The sequence below is a fragment of the Talpa occidentalis genome, unplaced genomic scaffold, assembly GCF_014898055.3.
Source record: "Talpa occidentalis isolate TD23 unplaced genomic scaffold, MPIMG_talOcc4v2.1 talOcc4.7, whole genome shotgun sequence".
NCBI lineage: Eukaryota > Metazoa > Chordata > Mammalia > Eulipotyphla > Talpidae > Talpa > Talpa occidentalis.
The window spans coordinates 13,266,531-13,281,809 of record NW_023605083.1 but is presented as its reverse complement, the minus strand read 5'-3'; the positions used below and the strand labels follow the sequence as shown (position 1 = coordinate 13,281,809).

At 40.8% G+C, this 15,279-nt stretch overlaps 1 pseudogene; it reads left to right on the top strand.

Annotated features, from left to right (window-relative positions):
• The first annotated feature begins 615 nt into the window (after positions 1–615).
• LOC119230507 (60S ribosomal protein L10a-like) lies at positions 616–4,654 on the top strand (annotated as a pseudogene).
• The last annotated feature ends 10,625 nt before the right edge of the window (positions 4,655–15,279 follow it).

Sequence of the window (15,279 nt, the reverse complement as noted above, 5' to 3'; positions counted from 1 at the left end):
GAGACTTCCCAGTAATTCATAGCTCTACTGTGTTACAAGAAAATAACCAAATCCATCTGGGATTTGGAGCATTTCGAGACATAGAATTACTGAATTACTTGGAATCAGGATGACAAAATAAAAACTCATACCAAACCAGGCATGGAGACATTTTCTTAATCATTGTTGGCTGAACATTCATTTAATGCCTTAGTGTAGAAGGTGAAATGCCAGCTACAAGCTCTGGTTATTGACATCTTATTGTACTTTGTGGTATTTGTATATTTATGTTTTAAGGACACTGTGGATAATAGGCAGACCCTTTAAACAGCACCCCTTACTGAATGGGCCATAAGCAAGTCCCAGTTCTGTTTGCATGGGACATATAACTCACTGAAGTGCCCACCATAGGTGGAGCCAGAGAATCCTAAAAAGGAAAGGATAGTTGTAATTTCCTTCCTTTCCTGGATCCTTCTTGAGGTCAGCTTCTCCACTGAACACCACATGAAAAACCTCACCTTCAAGGAAACACCTGGTCTTCAGTTCTATAATTTCTGCTGTGTCAAGATCCATTTAAAATTTTCTCATTTTGAGGCATGTGAGCAGCAGTCTTCTGCAACGCCCTCTTGAGGCCGTATGGGGAAGTCCCACATGGGAACGCACCAGAAGTTTTTGGAGATGCAGATCAGCTTGAGGTTTTTGGAGATGCAGATCAACTTGAAAAAACTATGACGCTTAAAAGGACAAACATTTCATAGGCACTGTCAGGCTTAAATCCACCCCGATCCCAAGTTCTCTGTGTGCATGTCCTGGGGGACCAGCAGCTCGTGACAAGGTCAAGGCTCTGGATGAACACCCACATGGACGTTGAGGCACTGGAAGAAAATCACTAAGAGAAGCTGGTGAAGAAGCTGGCCGAGAGGTATGATGCCTTTTTAGCTTCTGAGTCTCTGATCAAACAGATAACATGAATCCTGGGCCCACACCTGAATAAGGCTACAAGTTCCCTTCTTTGTTGATCCACAACGAGGACATGGTGACCACAGTTTATGAAGTGAAGTCAGCCATCAATTCCAAATGAAGAAGGTGCTATGTCTTGCAGTGGCTGTTGGGCACATGAAGATGACAGATGATGAGTTTGTGTGCAACATCCACTTAGCTGTCATTTTCCTGATGTCATTGCTTAAGAAGAAGTGGCAGAAAATTCCGGCTTCATACATTAAGAGCACAGCACCATGGGCAAGCTCCAGTGCCTGCGCTACGGCACAGCTTAATAAACTCTACTGCAATCATTTATATATATATATGTGTGTGTGTGTGTGTTTTCATTTTCACGTTTTTTTTTTTAATAGTGCAGTGAAGCAGTGGGGGAAAAGGGACACTTCCTCTTCTAGATAAGGCAATTTTATTGCCTTTTTTCAGTTCCCAAGTTTGAAGAAAATATAAGTTCATGGCTAACACAAATTGAAAGTTACTATTAATTCTTAATACTCTTTACCTCTATCTAAAATAAAAGTCAGCCATTTATTATTGCTTTATCTCTAATTTGAGGGCAGTTTTTATGCTGTCTTTGAAATTGACAGTTAAAATACTGCAATAACCACTAATCCCTACATCATACGTCACAGGTTATAAAATGCTTTTCACATTCCTTCCTTTTGGGTCCTCACAATTACCCTGTGAGACAAGTATTAACTCTTTACAGATGTGCAAATTGAGCCCTCCCATAGTTAATTTGCCCAAAACACAAAGCCACAAACTCGAACTGAGTTAGATTTATCTTAATCCCAAACACTTCCAATTTTGCTTAATATGACGAGACTATGACCATCATTGTCATGGCAGCCATCAATTATGGAGTCCTTTTTATATTCCTGACTAAGAGCATAATTATATCACCTCTTGTAATCTTTGTAGTAATACTCATGGTTCTTTGTTAATTAGAAAAACTGTTGGCTTTAAGCAGCACAAAAACCCAGTGAACAGTGGCTTAAGAAAATAGGATTTTTCTCATGCAGAAATAAAGGAATAGAGGAATTCTAGCATTGTCGCCATAGGTAATTGTCATGAGAGTTCTAGATTAAGTTTCTTGGTCTTCCATTCATAATTGTATAATGACCACAAGAACCTAGAGCATCATACGATCACAAGGGTGACAAAGAACAGGACAAACCTTTTCATCTCCTGCCCCTTTCCCATATCCAAGAAGCTCTCTTAATAACTTCCCTTTTCTTTTTTTTTAAAGATTTATTTATTTATTTATGCGTACAAGAGCTGGGGTACAGGCCAGAGGTGTGGGGGGTGAGAGGATTCACTAGAGACAGAGTGGGGAACAGAACAGGCAGATTGACCAAAATGCACTGCTGAGGGGAGGAGCGGGTGAATCAGGAGAGGTCTGCTGTGCCATGTGGGTTGCTCCCTTGTTGGCAGGGGGATCGAACTTGTACTGCAGAGGCTGCGGACATAGGTTGCATCTTAACCCCTTGCGCCACCAGGGAGGCCCCAATAACTTCCCTTTTCATCTCGGTGATCAACTGTGCTCACCCCTAAGCCAGAAACTAGGTCTACATTTTTTGAGATCAAGGAAATGTACAAAATCTGGGCTCCACACAGGGCCTCCCTTTTAAAAAGGTGCCCAGCAAATGCTGGAATCAGCTCATGCACTTTGCAGCCCACACATGAAATCATGTGAGCCAGCTGTGTCAGTACACAGGATGAGGTACTGCTTTGTAGTTTATTTGCCTATTGGGTTGCATTTTAAAACTCATCAGAAAGTCTAGTACCAGCTAGGAGTGACTGTCATGTTAATGAAGAAGACGTGGAGGGGTTTTATATTTACTAGGCTTTCAATAGAGTTATTAATAGTTCCATTTACAAAATGAGGAAATCGAATTAGGGGGAGAGTAAATTATTTGCCAAGGTTTCATAGCTGCTAACTCACAAAGTAGAAATTGAAAATTAGTTTTGTCTGACTCTGAGGCCCAGATTCCCATCATTGGTCTAACTCCTTTTCTTAAATAAAGCCTAGTATTAGCCCTGCAAATTGACACAGACTGGCATTCTTAAAAGCTACATAAAATTGATTCCTGAAGGAAATAGATTCCTAATTAATAAAAAAATGGAAGATTGATCTAACTGCTGACATGACTACTTTTAGGGACTTCGAAGATGTCATTAGTTATAAAAAGGGCAAAGGACACAGAACATTATGCATGTAGGTAAAAATTCTTAAAGACTTTTGGCCTTTACTTACTTGAAGGGAGAATCATCCTGTCAGAAGAATTAGAGATTCTAATTCTAGTTGCCAAATGTGCCAACGATTTCCTTTGTGACAGTACAGATTCGCTTAATTCCATTCTTTCCTCAGGCTAATAATTTATGTCAGTTGGAGCTCAGTGTTTTATGAACCAAGGGTGAAATTATTAAATTTTATTGTTTGTGATTCCTTCCTTAAGTTATATTCCTATAATTGCAAACTTACTGCATTCCCCAACCTCTATTTTGAATTTATTACTAGCCTTCTTACTGCCTTTCTAGATCTCAGAAGTAAACTTCAAATATTTACAAATCTCAATTTCATGTTTTCCCTTTCATAAATCTGTGGGCAAATTCAGTACTGGAGACAGAGAGTAATAAATCTAGATATTTATGTATTGTGCCAGGAGGCACTGCACAAACTTTCCCTCGTACCTGGTCAATGAGCTTCAGTCTTGACCTGTAACACTGGTTCTAGTTTAATCCTGAGACTCATATTAATAGGATCATTATAAAACATCTGGTGACTTATATATACAAAAACCCTCCCCTCATGCCTTCAGTCATAATTTGTAATCAGACAAGGTGGGCACAAATGTTCACCATGTTAGAGAGGGAATCAGTGGTGGGAAGTTGTTTATTGCACATGTCTTTTAAGATGGAGATTTGGTGATGACCCACCCTGGTTTTAAGGTTGTAACCAAGTGAAAAGAAAGGCCATTATTTTGAAATTCTCTTATTCCAAATGCATTTAGTGCTTTAAAAAACAAAAAGTAAAAGTTCTTGGGGGGAAAAAAAACACACACAGTGGAATTAAAAAACATTACAGTAAAGGAGCCTTTACTAAACATGATACAAAATCCAGAAGTCATAAATGAGAAGCTGCTAAAATGGACCACATAAAAATTTGATGAGTATATTACAATACCCAATAGTCTATCCCATATGCTATAGGGTTGTAACCTATAGCTAAAACCAAAAGGCTCTTACAAGTAAGCCCCCTGGAGGGGGTTGCTGGTGAGAATAGATAGCCCCAGGGAAAATGCTAAAAAGTATGGCATTTTGGGGTGGGGTGACCAATTAGAAATATAAGTGACTGTGGAGGGGGCATGGATTAATTCAGTCTTTGGGATTCAAGGTTTTGGGATCTTTAGCATTTGGGGTCAGCAGATTCTGGGCCCCACCACGCTGATCTTCCAGAAGGCTTTTGTGGGACTTTGAAGGTGAAGGCCTTCAGTAGCCAAACTGGGAGAGGAAAATTTTGGGGGTTTTGCAATTAGCTATGCAACTGAAACTGTTCCTGGTTTTGCTGTGGATTCAGCCTGGCAAAGGAGGTGAAGACACAGAGCCAGGCGCCTCACTGAGCTACATGAGCGTGGCCATTTGTTGGGTCATTTGGCTGCTGCAGCTGCTGTTCTGAGTGTTGCTTGTCTGGTGCTGCGCTGGGGCATCCCGGCAGCTCCAGGAGCATCTCCTGTTTTGTCTTCTGCTGTCTTTGTGAGTCGGAACCTGGCCTAGAGTCTGGCTGCCGCATGCTCCAGGTCGACAGAGGCAGGAAGAAGCCATCATGGAGATGTGGCCTATTCAGGAGAGGAGCTCTGTGTCCTCAGTGGCAGGAAGACATCATCATAGCGGCTTTTGTTTCGACCTGAAAAACACTGGACACAGCTTTGGGTGAGGTAAAAGCCATTTTTGGCCTCAGTAACTCTTTGTTTTTCCCTGGTTTGTTAAATAAATCCCATTGTTGTTGTTCCCTGAGCCTGAGCAGTCTTGCAATTGTGTGTGCGGGTGAAGAACTAAGACAGTGACCAGTAAACTATTTGGGCAGTGTCCTTGGCCAGTTTTTAGTGCCACTTGCTGCCCTGTATCAGGGGGAAATATGCATGCCATAGAACAAATATCTGTTTTTTTAAGAAGCAATAATATGTTACAAATTAATGTGAAAAGCAGGAGTAACTTAATTATAAAGATAGTTGAAGAACCTAAGAGGAAGGGTACAGAAAATTAAATACAAATGGTGAAAGAAAAAGGGATGAATGTATAGGATTAATATCACTTACAATTCTAGAATAAAAACAGTAGCAATTTTCCCAACATCGGATTGGCAAAAAATTTGAAAGTTGTGGTAATACTCAGTGTTGTCAAGTGTGTGATAAATAGGCTTTCTCCTGCATCGTTGGTGGAATGATAAATTTGTGTAGCCATTATAGAGCAAGTTGACAGAATCTATCAATATTAAAACATACCAGTACTTTTTGACTTGGCAATTCCACTTCTAAAAACGTATTTTTCTAGCTCTTTGTACAAATACGAATGTTTATGAATGCTGGATTCACCACTATTTTCATTTTCAAAAGTTAAAATCATTCCTGAACCAATATCTAGCTGATAGTCTTAGATGATCAACAATTAAAAAAGATAAAAACAATAACAGTGATGACAGGGTGGATACTTCAAAGGAAAAAAAATTGGAATGTCAAAGGAATTTTTAACTGAGAACTTTGGGAAAACTGATAAAGCTCAGAAATGGTTCTTTATGAGTTTCCTGAAAATAATGCTATTCTGTGGAGCTATCATATAATTTGGAGAGGGAAGGGTCTAACCCTCATTCAAAGTGATATTTGATATCTTTTTTCTTCCAAGAAATACCATAAAGTTGCAATTATGGTCAAAATTTTGTTAAATGTGAGAAATATTTGTTTTTTGATTTTTATGTGTTTTAAAAACATTAAATCTGAATGAAATGATTTTTCACTATTAACCGTTATATTTTGGTCTTGGTTTTTTTAAAATTTTTTTTAAATTTTGGTCTCAGTTTTAAAAGGCCATTTCCAACTCCAGTTATACAGATACAATGACCAGTCTATTGTTAAAAGAATAGACTGGATTACAAAGTTGTTTTCTCACACTTGGGTATGAAGTTTAAGTTGTATATACCTATATATGTATACTTGTATATACAGAAAAGCACACAAGAAATTTGTGCTGTAGTACCTCCAGGAGAGAAACATGATGGGTTGCAAGATACAGGAGGGAGCAGCAACGTTTTACTATTATTTCCTGTATAGGCTTTGAATTTTTTATTGTGAACGTATATTTATTTTATAATTCTTAAAATCTAGCTAACAAAATTCATTAAAAACACAATCAAAATGAAAGTCAGAAACAATTTTATCACAGGGAGTTTTCTTTTCTTTTCTTTTTTTATTAGTCCAGAGGTTCTTTATTCTTTTGCACACTGTATCACTCCATGAATCCATTGGGAGTGGGTTCCTCCAGCTCAGGTGCGAAAGGCACCTGTGGGTTCTCACAAAAGAGTGCTTCTCTGGTGGAGGAGGCTGGCACTTCAGTGGAACCCAAGTACCTTTGTCTGTGGCCTTTTTTTTTTTTTTTTTCCTGATCATTTTCTTTCTCTGGTTTTAGGAAGCTATATTGGCTCTCAGAGTGCTTAATATGCTCAATACGAATGTTAATTCTCTTGGCAAGAATCTTGCCCTTTGCTTGTGTATTTATAACAATACTTACCTACCTCCTGGGTGGCATTATAGACTTTTCCAGTTTTGCCATGGTAACATTTGGGGGTGTTCCTTTTTAAACAGTGTCTATCCCTTTGATGTCTATAATATCACCTTTCTTGTAGAAGCATATATATGCAGCCAAAGGAACAACTCCTTGTTTTCGAAAAGGCCTAGAGAACACATAGTGGGGTCCTCTCTTTCCCTTTATTTTGGTCATTTGGGGAGGTGGCGGATTTGGACGAATGGCAATAGGAGCTTTTCAATCATTGTTGAAGATAATCTCACTAGTGAATAAGAATTCACATGGCATGAATAAGAAAGCAAATATTTCACCAAAACAATTGTATAGTTTTAGTAGAAACTCCCTTAATTGTGAGGAAGGGGCTTATTAGCTACATAAGAAGTTTCCATAACCACAGTTATATTTATAAGGGGATCTAAAACCCTGTATTTTTTTCTATTGTCTTTCGTTTCCTGCATCTCATAAATTAGTTATTTAAAACTTCCCAGTTTGAAAATGTGTACCTCCTAGAGTATATTCAGCATGTTGTAGGGTTTCTCCAGCTCTTTCAGATTGTGTTAAGCTGTGCCTGCAAAGTGCTTAAGGTCCACAGTAGATACTTCACATGCTCTTTGGAGGACCCTTTGTGTTTCTTAGAAATCTTTGTCTTTCACACACTTTTCCTTTGCTCTTTTCCTCTTTTTCTCTTCACCCTTGTGCCCCCTGTTCCTGGTGCAGTTTGTCCTTAATGGCCATGCCAGCCTTCTCTGCCTCTGGGTTCCTTAGCCAGTCTTGAACCAGTCCTGAATCTGGGCTTTGTGACCTGCTCTGGGTTGCGTATTAAAGAACTGGAGTTGTTCCTTATCCACTTACTTTGCTAATTATTGGGAATAGATAATATTTGTTGAACACTTACTATGTACTAGGTATGTTGCTGAAGACAGTTGTCAGGATGGGGGTCTCAAAAGAAATCATTCCCATTTTACAGATGTAACTATTTTTGTAATTCTAAAAATAACATGATTCTGGTCCAGGAACATAGGGGATAAATGCAGCAACTCCAAAAGCATCCTTCATTTTATTGTCTACGCACATTTATTTTTCTAGAACCCATCCATTTCTCACTGCCTCCCTGCCACCACCATCTTTTGCCTAGATTGTTACAAAGGAAGGACCTCTAGTTGGTTTTCTTTCTTATTCCCTTCTTCTTAAAATTGTAAAATATGAGCCTTAGCTTGTCGATCTTCTGCTTCCCATCTTACCATAAGAAGAAATAAAATATTCAAGAGTTCTCTAAAGTCCTGTGTGATCTGACTCTCTACCTCTCTGGTCATCAACTGTTAGTTAACTACGCTTTGCTCACTTACAACTCCTGCCATGCGAATTTAAGGAAAGAGACCAATTATATTTTCATGAAGTACTCAAGTAACGTTAGTTGGTAAGTAGATAGGGATCAAAGTTGCATGGTGATTTTTTTTATTGCCTCTCTAGCCCCATTCTAATGGGAGCTCTACAAACTATCATTTCATCCACAATTGTTTATGGAATCTACAACAGTGCCTCACACAATAGTATGTGTTCAAAAATATTTGTTGAATTTATAATTGAGTAAGTGGTGAGAATAAATATGTTTTGGAATGAGATTTTACTGTGTTCAAATTGTAGGTTCATCAATTACTGTATGTAATTGTGTAACATCTTTCTTTTGCTGAACATCAAGTTCACCTGCAAATTTGGAATAGAGATACTGATCTCATAAATTTTGGGGCAATGTTTAGTAATATAGATTTCAAGTGTGTGGTAAAGCGTATCAGTAAATTGTATCTATTTCTATTCCTTTCTTTCCTTTTCCAAGTTCCCCTCAAAGGAGGAGATGGGGAACAAAGAATATTTATGGGCAAATTGCTATTAATGGAAATCATTCATTAAATGTTTCTTGAGCACTTACTATGCTGTAGACACAGGAGATACAAAGAAAAATGAGTTATTATCATACCTTCAAGGAACTCACTTTAGTATAAGGACTCATTTATTAAACCAAGAGTAATAAGGTGCAGAAATGAAAAGTTCTCCTTATAGAGTATGAAAATATTAATGCTGCATTGACCACTATTCTCCTTTGTACCTGTGAAAATTATTACATTCATATCCTTCCCTTTTATATTTTTAAATTACACCTTAAATATATACTTAAACATTCAGGTAAACACAGCAATCTATATGCATTCAGATTCAATTAGTATCATTAAATTTTCAGCATTCCCCTCCCCTCTCCCTCCAGTAATCCTACATTAAATTTTCAGTTTGAAAATAAGGAATAAAAACACAGTATGGAAAAAGTTTATTTTTAGGACTGTTGAATGATTTTTAATGAAGAAGTGATAAAGGGTGCTTTTAAGTGATATGAATTAAAAACAAATTTAATCCATTTGAAATAAACTTTCATTTTTAATTTACCACTATGTGTTCATTAAACAGGAAATCACTGTGGATCTGCACAGTTCGGGTGAGTGAATATCAATGAAATATAGCACGTACAACAGTTGAATGGTCCCTGAATTGTTATTACTAGCATTTCAATTATTTATGCGGTAAACTGTATAATATAACAATAACATTAAAAGATAAATACAGACCTTAGCTCCCTGATGTGCTACTTCTTCCTCCAGATCATATTTACAATTAACCAGAAGTTGGAATTCCAAGTCTTATTGAGAAATATTTCACTTCCTTTTGTATTGTGCCGGCTCCTTCTCTGAGTCTCCCTACTGTACTCTACATCTGATGAAACATTTATTTGAACAAACAAAATACATATGTACAAATAAATACAAATGTCAGAAGCTGACACACAAATGCAAACACATGTCTTTACCTATATCCACCATCTGACAGCATGACAGGCTAAAGAGCATTTTGAATGGAAACTTCGCATAAAGCTTTGAAAGGAATGACCAGACAAAAGCACTGTAATCAATTTAATGTCTTTAGGAAATACACTTTTCTCTAAAAGTGTGATTCTTTGATGACTCATAGTGGTAAGGCAGGTAACAAAGGAATGAATGCCTGGAAGCCATGAATGGCAGGGTAGCAACAGCAACAGCTGCCCTACAGCCTCATCACCTGACCCCATGACTGATTGTGGAAGAATTAAGGGCAAGTTTCTGTATCTCTCTGCACCAGGATGCCAGGAAACCAATCATCACCCCATCACTTTGTTGGGCCATTAACAGAGCTTCCAGCTCTATCTTTGTCCAAATGAAAGCACAAAGAAAATAATTTTTCATCTGAAAAATCATCTTAAGATCCCCAAATGGAAAGTAAGGGGAGCAGTAAACCTCTTAAACTCCAGTTTGGCAGCTCTAACACACGGCATTAAGGTAAAAAGGTTATTTATGGCAGAAGAAGAGGGTAGAGAGAAGAATTCGATAGTGAGAGATGAAAGGACAAAAAGAGGTCTGGAGTCCAGCACCAGACATTGCGCCATTCAAATCTAAGGGGAACAATTTTAACCAGCAATCAGGGGCCACCAAAGGCAAAACCTCCGTTATTTAACTTGTAACAAAGATAATTCAGGTAGCATGTACATCCCCCCACCAAACAAAAGGTACATCCCCCCACCATCCCAAAACGTTCCTTAATTTTACCTCTTTTTCACTCACTCTGCTGTTGTCCCTACAATGCATTTTCTCTATACTTGAGGACCACTATGCATGTCCTAGGTCGTCAGATGGTGAGGATGTGACTTTCTGCCTGCCAGTCTAGAATTAGGATTCATTTTGCAGGAAGGTCCTCCACACTTCTATTTTTAAAATTGTGTATTTTTATTGCAGTAACAATGGTTTACAATTCTAAATATGATTTGGAGATATAGGTTCACATATCTTCAGATATGTTACCACGCTATGCCCACCACCAAAACACCCATAATCTTCCACCATAGCCCTTTGGGTCTTCTCCCCCATTTGCTCCCCTTCTCTAGTCCTCTCACTCAGGTATCTTCAGTTCTACAGTCAGATATCTAGGGTTTGTTTTGGTTTAGTTTTTCTGTCCCTTTGTTTTGTTTCTCTGTATTCCACATATGAGCGAAATCTTCCCACAGTTGTCTTTTTCCTTCTGACATTTCACTTTGCAGAATCCCTTCCAGTTCCATCTGTGTTGTCACAAATGACAAAAGCTCATGTTTTCTTGTAGCAGAGTAGTATTCCATTGTATATATATACCACCTCTCCTTAACCCACTCTTTTGTTGGGCATTTAGGTTGTTTCCATAATTTGACTATTGTAAATAATGCTGCAGTGAACATAGGAGTACATAAATCCTTTCAAACTAGTATTTTTGTATCCTTCTGTAATAGGATGATCCCCAGGAAAGGGGGAGGTTCCAGGTTTCCTGCCCCACCCAAGGGACGGTGGAGATGAGCAGAGAGAGAGGAAGATGCAGAGGAGACTGAGAAAGGAAGGAAGCAGGATGGAGTGCCAGAAGGAGACCCAGAGGAGGCACATGGATTAGAGAGACACGTGAAGAAACTGCGCTTGCCTTTTGTTCATGGACAGGTTGACACAGATGTGGGTGAGAGACCCGGGGGGAGGTGACAGTGGCGGTTCTTGTCTTGATTTTGATTTTGCTTTTTTCCCTCCCAGACTTGTCTGGTTGTTTCTAATCCTTTTCTGTGGGTCCCCATGGAAGATGCTTTAGACTTGTGGCAGACTTTGGGGCCTTGCTTTGGGCCAATCCCATTTGGATGGACTTTTCCCCACGAAGGGACAGGTAACTTTGGGTGCTTGATTTAGAAACTATATTCTTTGTCTTCTCTGTATTGTTCACTAATTGTATTAAAGTTCCTTCCCACTAAAGTCTCATTGTTTTGTGTTAATGCGGCGGATGGCAGAACCTATTTAGAGCAGCAGGTTTGAGGGGTCTGGGGTGCCCCTCTCCCTGCCCTGTAACACTTCCAGTAGATATATCTAGGAGGGGAATTGCTGGATTTTCATGTTTTATTTATTTTTGTTTTGCTTTCTACATCTTTGCTTTTATAGTTATTAAGTACCATTATTTTACATGCTTGCTAGCAAAGGATCCTCCCTCTCAGGTATTGTCATCGCAGCCCTCCCACACCAAAGCATCCAGTTTTCCACCATTGTCCCTTGTTTTTCCCTATCTCCTGGATTGCTGGATTTTTTAAAAAAAATTATATATATTTATGTATACAAGAGCTGGGGTGTAGGCCAGAGGTGTGTGTGTGTGGGGGGGGTGACAGGATTCACCAGACACAGTGGGGAGCAGAACAGACAGATCCACTGAAATACACTGCTGAGGAGAGCAGCAGGCAAAGCAGGAGAGGTCTGCTGTGCCATGCGGGTCAGCTCCCTGGCCAGCTGGGGATCGAACTTGTGCTGCAGAGCCTGCAGACATCTTCATGGGTTACATCTTAACTACCTGCTGCACCAGGGAGGCCCTGGATTGCTGGATTTTAAGGTATATCGATTTTTATTTTTTTTTAAGGTTTATTTATTTTTTATATAAGCACTGGGTACAGCCAGAAGTGCGGGAGGGTGAGAATATTCACCAGAGCCAGAGCAGGGAACAGGACAGACTGACGAAGTACACTGCTGAGGGGAGCAGTGGGAGGCAGGAAAGGTCTGTGCGCCATGTGGGACCCTCACCCAGCGGCTGGGGATCGAACAGGCGCTGCAGAGGCTTCGGGCAGCCCAGCGCTCAACCACTGTGCCACCGGGGAGACCCTATTTTTGAATTTTTGAGAAACCTTCATCCTGTTTTCCAAAAGGCTTGTACCAGTTTGTATTCCCACCAACAGTGTAGAATGGCTCTCTTTTCCCCCACACACTTGCCGATACTTGTGTTTCTGTGGGCCACTCTCACAGGACTGAGATGGTGTTGTAACAGGGTGGTCCCCAGGAAAGGGGGAGGTTCCAGGTTTCCTGCCCCACCCCAATGGAGGGTGGAGCTGAGCAGGGAGAGAAGAAGCTACAGAGGAGACTGAGGAAGGAAGGAAGCAGAATGGAGATCCAGAAGGAGACCTGGAGGAGGCACATGGAGTGGAGAGACACGCGAAGAAACTACAATTGCCTTTTGGTCATGGACTGGGTGACACAAATGTGGGTAAGAGACCTGTGGGGAGGTGACAATGGTGTTTTTTGTCTTGATTTTGATTTTGCTCTTTTCCTTCCAAAATTGTCTGGTGGTTTCTGATGCTTTTCTGTGGGTCCCCACTGGAAGATGCTTTAGACTTGTGGCAGGCTTTGGGACCTTGCTTGGGCCAATCCGGCTTAGGTGGACTTTTACCCACGAGGGGACGGGTAACATTGGGTGCTTGATTTAGAAACTATGTTCTTTGCCTTTTCTGTATTGCTTCCTAATTGTATTACATTTCCTTCCCATTAAAGTCTCATATGTTTTGTGTTGATGCGGCGGATGGCAGAACCATCCATTTAGAATAGGCAGGTTTGCGGGGTTTGGGTTGCCCCTCTCCCTGCCCTGTAACAGATTCTCATTGTGGTTTTGGACTTGATGATAAGTCAAAGTGCCTATTGTCCATCTGTATGTTTTTGGAAATGTACTTATTTAGCTCTCTGCCCATTTTTAAATTGGGCCGTTTGTTTTCTTGTTGAGTTTTACAAGTTCTTGTAACTCTTAGATATTAGCCCCAGGTCAGATGTAAGATGTCTAAATATTTTTTCCACTTAGTAGGGTGTCTTTTCTTAGGATAGTTCCTTTCATTGTGCAGAAATTTTAGTTTGATAGAGTCCCATGTGTTTATTTTTGTTTTATTTCCCTTGCCGTTGGAGTGGAGTCCCCAAAGATATCACTAAGGGCAATGTCACTCCCTACTCTTATTTTTCTTCCTTTAAATTTGCAGCTGAGGGGAGAGGTAGGGAAAGAGTCCTGTGTTCTCTCTCAGGGCACAAACATTCCTGGTTCCTTCAGGAGGCCGCTAAAAGGTGAGTCCTGATGGGAGTTTCCAGACTCCATTCTGGAATTCACCCCTTCACAGGCAAGGAAGGGAGCCTGACAGATTCTTCTTACTTGCCCAGGCGGGCCCAATTGTTCCAATTCTCAGCCAGGCCAGCACTTCCTGCTGAATAGAGATCTTCTAGACCCCAGGTGGGGGAAACCTGGGCTGCTTCTGAGGCAAATGATGGCTGTAATCATTTTCAAAGGTTTTGTTTTCACCTGGGAAGGGACTTGAAACGGCAACACAGCACGCCTTGAATATTTATGTAGAGCCCAGAAAGCTTTTTCTTTCGTTTCTGTTGTGGGAAGGGTAGCTCTGCAAGTTGCATCACTGAAGGTAAACAAGTAACACTGGTGTTGTGGCAAGCAGGCAGGCAGGGGGCTGGGAGGCTCAGGAGGCAACTGAACTTCCCATCCCCCCTAGAATGTTCTCTGGGCTTGCCTCTGTGCATCGTCTAGTGGTCTCACATCTTCTATAGTCATGCTGATTGTCCTCTTACTGCTGCTAGAGCTTTTATTCTCACCTCTAGGCCCAGGTGTGCACACATACGCTCCAGGGGTCTACCATCAGGCACGCATGCCCTACAGCCATGCTCCCAAGCCTCCTGCATTAGCATAAGTAAGGCCGCAGGTGATGGCCACAAGGGTTAATGGTATAAAAAGTCTGATTGATGATCCTACACCCAGCCTACAGGGGTGCAAAAAGAGGTGTAACAGGGTGGTCCCCAGGAAAGGGGGAGGTTTCCTGCCCCACCCAAGGGAGGGTGGAGCTGAGCAGGGAGAGGAGAAGCTGCAGAAGAGACTGAGGAAGGAAGGAGCAGGATGGAGCCAGGAGACACATGAAGAAACATCTTGTCTTTTTGGTCGTGGACTGGGTGACACAGATGTGGGTGAGACCCGTGGGGAGGTGACAATGGCAGCTTTTATCTTGATGTTGATTTTGCTCTTTTCCTTCTGGGCTTGTCTGGTTGTTTCTGATCCTTTTCTGTGGGTCCCCACTGGAAGATGCTTTATACTTGTGGCAGGCTTTGGGGCCTTGTTCTGGGCCGATCCCATATGGATGGACTTTTACCCATGAGGGGACGGGTAACTTTGGGTGCTTCATTTAGAAACTAGATTCTTTGCCTTTCCTGTATTGTTTCCTAGTTTTATTAAAGTTCCTTCCCATTAAAGTCTCATATGTTTTGTGTTGATGCGGCGGATGGCAGAACCCATTTAGAATAGGCAGGTTTGCGGGGTTTGGGCTGCCCCTCTCCCTGCCCTGTAACAGAGGGATAGTTTGAGGGGAGGCAGCAAGTTTCAGTCAGCTTGGTTCCCTCAGGAGTGGCAGTGAAACCCTGTCCCTCAGACTTTGCTTTATAGGATGTTGGAAACAGAAAAGGTATTCTTTGCCCCCAAGTATTGGTGTTGGGTGTGTGTGTTGGGGGGAGAGTTTGCTTATTGGCCTTAAGCACACCTGTGGCTACTAGCACTGCCCAGCTTCAAATTTGCTTAGGTTTAACTCCATCTTCTCTTGTAATCCAGGGCCAAATATCTGGAGGTGGGAAACTG